The 6478-nt window shown below is 54.2% G+C and overlaps 1 pseudogene; it reads left to right on the forward strand.

Annotated features, from left to right (window-relative positions):
- Positions 1-742: 742 nt before the first annotated feature.
- Positions 743-6251, forward strand: LOC120681227 (annotated as a pseudogene).
- The last annotated feature ends 227 nt before the right edge of the window (positions 6252-6478 follow it).

The raw sequence follows: 6478 nt of genomic DNA on the forward strand, positions 1-6478 counted from the left end.
CCCTACCTGGCGCGCTAACTGTCGGTGTCCTGACCCGGTGGTCCGGCACCAACTAGTGATGATGCTGCGTGTTCCTAGTCCCAGATGGTTGATGGAGGAGGCAATACAGTCACGCACATGTTTTATCCTAGTTCCGGCTGCGGGGCCGTACGTCCAGCAAAGGGGTGTGCGAGAGCACTGTACTATCTTGCACCGGGGGTGCCTGTAGTAGGGGGTACAAGCGAGGCGAGAGAGGGAGGGAAGCTCCCAGGTCTCTGCTAGAGGAGGAGTTGATTGAGGCGAGTGCCAATATTGGTGCTCAGAAGAGCGTATGTGCTCTGTGAGTGGTGCTGAGTGTAGTGTTCCGCCAGATCCCGTAGATAGAGCTCGCCTCCCCCCTTTTATAGACACAAGAAGGGGCGTTGTACATGCACAGGAGATCGCGGAAGTCGTCGTCTTCTCCCCGAATCGCGGGGGTGCAGTGGTCGAGCACTGTAGAAAGTATACCGCGGGGTATGGCGCCCGGCGTGGCAGTCGACGCAGGGTGGGATGGGTACCGCGGGTGGGATGGCGAGCAGAGACGCAGGCAGGCGCGGCCGCGCGGGCCCGCGTGGATCCCCGTTCCCCGATCCCGGTTTCGATTAGATCCTCGGGGCCCGCCCGGCCGTGGCAGCGGCGAGCCGGCGACACCAGCGGCTATATATAAACGCGCACCCCTGAACACCTCAGCGAGCTTCGTGCCTTTGCCCTTATCTCCGGCGCCTCTCGCTGCTTCTCCTTTCCCGTTCCATCCATCCACAGTTAGTTCCTGTGGGAACCCAGGGATCGACCTTGACGGAGACGTCGCGAGGCGTAAATCACCGATCAGGACAGCCCGACGCCTATTCTTCTTCGGCCCCGGCACCGAGCACCGGCGCTAAATGCGCTTGCTTCCGTGAGCTGAGCTCCCCTGGCTTGCTGCTACGTATCGATCGAGCAAGAAGCTAGCTAGCTGAGCCATGGCGCTCAAGGCGGTGTACCTGTACGCCGCCGTTGTGGCGCTGCTGCTCTGCTCCTCCGCCAGCTTCATCCAGAGCCCGAGCGACGTGTTCGGCCCCGTGGCGCTCCTGGAGCCCACGCCGTCCGCGGCGCGCGGCGCGGGGCACTCGCTCCACGGCCAGGCGCAGGCGCGCGGCGGCATTGTGGTGGAGACGCGCGCCCTCCAGCGCGCCGTGGTGGTGGCGCGGCGCGGCGACGGCGACGCGTACGCGGACGTCGGCGCCGGCGCGCTGTGGGTGGAGGTGCTGGAGGAGTGCCTCAGGGCCGGGCTCGCGCCGCGGTCGTGGACGGACTACCTGCACCTCACCGTGGGCGGGACGCTGTCCATTGTCCAACGGCGGCATCAGCGGGCAGGCGTTGAAGCACGGCCCGCAGATCAGCAACGTCCTGGAGCTCGAGGTCGTCACAGGTACGCCACGCCCGTACGCACGGCCCCGCCGCGCGCGCGCATGCAGCTTCTGCAAATTTCCTTCCCTCCCTTTTGTTTGGTGGAAGAAGAAGACGAAGAAGAAAGCAAGGATACGGGTGATCAGCGAGCTTTGTTTCTTTCCGTTTGTTCTTGAGTTGTTTGTCCCTCCCGTCGGTTGCAGGCACAGCCGAGGTGGTGACATGCTCACCCACCCGGAGCCCGGAGCTTTTCTTCGCTGTCCTTGGTGGCCTCGGCCAGTTCGGTATCATAACCAGGGCTAGGATTCCGGTGCAAGTTGCTCCTCCCAAGGTACATGCACGCCCTCCCTCTAGTCTAGTTAGAAATACTAGAAATCAGGAAAGCTTCTCCACCGATCTTCTCCATCCAGTCGCCTTTCGTAGATCTTAAGCAGCTCCGGTCGATAATTTTCTATGGTTGCGGTCCTGATCGATCGATCATTAGGTGAGATGGGTGAGGGCCTTCTACGACAGCTTCGAGACCTTCACCCGGGACCAGGAGCTCCTGGTCTCAATGCCGGAGCTGGTGGACTACGTGGAGGGGTTCATGGTCCTGAACGAGCACTCCCTCCGCAGCTCCTTCGTGGCCTTCCCCGCCGAGGTCAACTTCGCCCCGGACTTCGGCTCCGGCGGCGGAGGCGGAGGAAAGAAGGTCTACTACTGCGTCGAGTTCGCCATGCACGACTTCCGGCAGCAGGACTCCGCCGCCGACCATGTCAGTCTCCCTCTCCCGGCAGCTACCACTATAGATGGCCAAATGGGCGGCACGGCACGACCCGGCCCAGACACGCCTAGGCACGGCACGAATAGGCACGGCACGCCTGGGCACGAAAAGACTTTCGTGCCGTGCCGTACCGCCTAGTGTGCCGGACTTGAGGCCTAGGCACGACACTAAACCCTTTCGGGCCGGGCCGTGCCGCCCGCCGGGCTCGTGCCGCCCAAGTGCCCAGGCACGAGGCTAGGCACTAAAATCGCAACATGACTCATTCAACAAATCGATTCATCTTGAGTAACAAAAAATGACAGAAATCAACAAAATATCAAGGATGAGCTGTTTTGTGCAATGACTGCCTCATTAATAACTTATCTAGGTAAAAACTCACACCTCGTGAGAAAACCCTAGATAGGGAAAAAAGAGTACAGCCCAGCTCATTAAGTTCAAGTTCCAGTGTTAAGTTAACCTCATAGTCATACAGTGCAAATAAACTATCCTATTACACAGCAGCTTGTGCTGGAGTTTCATCAAGGTACTGATCTTCATAAGCTACCTGCAGGTCTCCATCCTCCACCATGTGCTGAGCTCTTTCATCTACAGCCTCCCAGTCTTTGATGGGTGTGAGCATTTCTACCATCTCTGGCTTCAACTGACGCCTCCTCTCCTCTATGATCCTGCCAGTTAGACTAAAGGTAGATTCTGAAGAGATGGTAGAAACAGGCACAGTTAAAACATCCTTAGCTAAGATAGAAAGTACTGGATAAGACCGTTTGTGCTCATGCCACCAGGTCAAGATGTTGAAATCATCATCAAACTGGTTGACAGTGTCACTATCTAGGTAGGCAGTAAGTTCAGAAGAAATACCATATGTACCACCAGTGATTGCTGCTTGCAGCAAAGCACTTGCAGATGTTCTTCTACCAAGAGGAACAGTAAAAGAGCCACCAGTACCAACACTGCCAAGACCAGACCCAGGAGAAGTAGTAGAAGTAGAACCATCACCAAAGATCTTACCCCATTGAGCTTTTTTCTTACCAGTAGAAGGTTTATGTGTAGGCCTTGCCAATCTAATAGAACCAAACTTGCTTTCATACTTGCCAAACATGTCAGACAGAGCAGCTCTCACAGAGGTAAAATAAGCAGAATAGTCAGTACCAGTTAAACTAGAGAGCAGCCTGAGAGCATTGCTAAAACCTTTTATTTTAGCTCTAGGATCCATGATGAATACAATGGAATAAAGCAGAGGTATGTCATTCCAGTACTTAAGGTATTTAGATTTCATAGGAATTACCACCTCTCTAAGCATTATGTCATTTTCATAATTTTTAAGTTGTCCAGCAATTTCAATGAGATTATGCAATATAAGTGGAGCAGTGGGATAATAAACACCAGATAAGACAACAGTAGAATCATAAAATAGTTCAAGGAACTCTAGAATTTTTTCATCAACATACCAATGTCCATCAGTTAAGAGATAAGGAGTACCTTCCGCTCTGGGGTACTGGGTTTGGATGAACACACCAAATGTTTGCTTGTGAGGAACAAGATGCTTAAGCATGAGATAGGTGGAGTTCCACCTCACATCCATGTCTAATTGAAATTTCCTAGGCCTCACACCCACAGCAATACAGTAGGACTTATAAGCAGCAATGCGCTGATTAGAAGAGTTCACAAATGAAATAGCAGTCCTAAATGCTTCCAAGTAAGGTTTAAGCCTTTTCAAGCCAGACTTAACAATCAAATTAATTATATGGTATGCACATCTCTGATGCAAGTATTCATCACCAATATAACCTCTAATTAAAGGTGTCAGTGCTTCCATAGCAGAGGCATTAGCAGAAGCATTATCTAGATTGATAGAGAACACCTTATTAGTCAAGCCAAAGTCTGAGATCACAGTGTGCACACGCTCAGCAATGTTGTCACCACTGTGACTGACATCAATAAGGCTGAGACCCAACACTCTCTTTTCTAGTTGCCAATCAGAATTAACATAATGACAAACAACACTAAGGTAATCTTTCTTAGCATTATCAGACCATATATCATAGGTAAGACCAACAGAGCTAACAGAATTAGAGCTTAAGTACTTCACAAGATCATCACGGCGTTCACTAAAGTACTTGGCAATATCTCTAGTAGTGGTCTGCCTACTAACATGAGTAAATTTAGGGTTATGAGCAATCTGAATGTACTCTTTAAACTCATTTGTTTCACCAAACCCTAGAGGCAGATCAAGCTTTGCAATCAAACGGCACAATTGAGTACGAGCCACATCAGGACTGTACTCTCAGGAAACCACACTACCGTCAGCATCAAAACTAAGAATTGACTGAGCACCAGACTTCTTTTTCTTTCTACAGCAAGTTAGAAGATGCCGACTAAGATGGCCAGTGCCGCTACTGGAAAAGCCAGAAAGGATGGATTTGCAGTGAAGGCACTTGGCTCCATACCTGACGGTCTTACCATTGATCTGCTTGAAGAGCTTCTCGTACTCGTCCCACACCTTGGAGGTGCAGGGCCGTCCCCGCTTCTCACCAGCGCCAGTATCAGCACCGGCACCAGCACCGGCACCTACACCAGCATCAGCACTCGCACCGGCACCACCAACACCAACACCAACTGGAGGGGGAGGGGGCATGATTACTTCCACATTACCACGCCGACCAAAAAGATCCTCCCGTTCCTCCTCCATACCGTCCTCGTCGTCCCCCTCCAGGCCCATCATCCGCAACTCATCGTTGATGGTGTGACCCTCGTCGTCGTCCATGGCCTGGAGGGCAGGCCACACGCCAGGCCTTCGGCGCGTCACGGCTTCGCGTCGGCCGGCAAAACCGAGGGAACCGAGCTGCCGATTAGGGTCCAAAGACCCCAGATCCAGCCCCCTCAGGTACCCCAACGGCTTTGCATCGGCCGAGCAACTGCGCAGAGAGGTCAAAAAGATCAGAACAGGAGAAAGAAATCAAAAAAACTGAAAAAACATGTTAGGGTTTAGGGACTTACCAGATCCGGAGCACCAAGGACGCCGGCGAGATCGAGGACGGCCGGATCTACGAGATTTATAGAGGGATGACCGGGTTTGGGGACGGATTTGAGTTGAGAAAGCGAGTCGACCGGTGAAGATGCAAAAGTAGGGAGGAAAACAAAGAGAAGAGGGTAGAGTGGACGGCCAACGGCGGCGAGCCGGCGACTGGAGTTGGAGTAGACGGTCAGATCGAGACGGAGACGGGAGGGGAGCGGAGAGGCTCGATCTAGAGTTAGGGTTAGGCGAGGCCGCGAGGGGAGTGGAGAGGCCGAGAGGGGTCGGGGGCGGGCGGGGCGAGCGAATGGAGGCCGGCGCCCCGCGCCCCTTACATACCCGCTCCGCTGGGCTGGGCCGGCAGCGCCTCCAACGGCTCTTTTGCTGGCTTGGCCTGGGGAGCGGGCCGTGGGCCGTGCCTGGGCCGCCGTGCCGCCCATCGGGCCGGCTTTTTCGGGCCGTGCTTGGACGTGTCCATGGGCCAGGATTGAGGCCCAAGCACGGCCCGGCTATCGTGCCCGTGTCGGCCCGAGCCCAATAATATTCGGGCCCGTGCCGTGCTCGGGTCGGGCTAATATGGGCCGGGCTTCGGGCCCCCATGGGTATCGGGCCAAATGGCCATCTATAGCTACCACCACCACCCAGCACCACGCCATGTTAACGTCCTGTCCATCACCAGTAACCGCGAGAAGGACCCCCGGTCGATTGCTGAGCACTGACCCGGCCTTGTGGCTCTCGAAATTCTCTGTGCAGGTCGTGGAGCTGGTCTCCGGGAAGCTGAGCTTTCTGAGGCCCCACGCGTACAGCGTGGAGGTGGCCTACTTCGACTTCCTCAACAGGGTGAGGATGGAGGAGAGCCTCAGGAGCCGGGGCCTCTGGGACGTGCCGCACCCCTGGCTCAACGTGTTCGTGCCCAGGCACGGCGCCGCGCGGTTCAAGGACATGCTCATGGACACCGTCATCGCGCGGGGGGAGTTCGAGGGCCTCGTTCTCGTCTACCCGCTCCTCACTGACAGGTGCGGCCCGCATCCACTATATGCAAAAAAAGAAAAACAACGGCTAGTTCCATGCTAAGATAGTTTAGGCCTTCGAGAAAAAAAAGCTAGCCTAGCCAAGAATAAAAGCTGCTCGTGTTTGCAAAAAGGATTCACTAGCAATTTAACAAAACTGATGACCACGATGGTAGATACAAACATGTCCCTTTCACAATATTAGTTCGAAAGATTTGGCTGAAAAAAAAAATGTTTGGATGAGGTGGCGTGATCGCCCTTTCACCCACAGGGAATCTTAAAGTATTTTTT

This window comes from Panicum virgatum, chromosome 7N (genome assembly GCF_016808335.1).
Source record: "Panicum virgatum strain AP13 chromosome 7N, P.virgatum_v5, whole genome shotgun sequence".
NCBI classification, from domain to species: Eukaryota; Viridiplantae; Streptophyta; class Magnoliopsida; order Poales; family Poaceae; genus Panicum; species Panicum virgatum.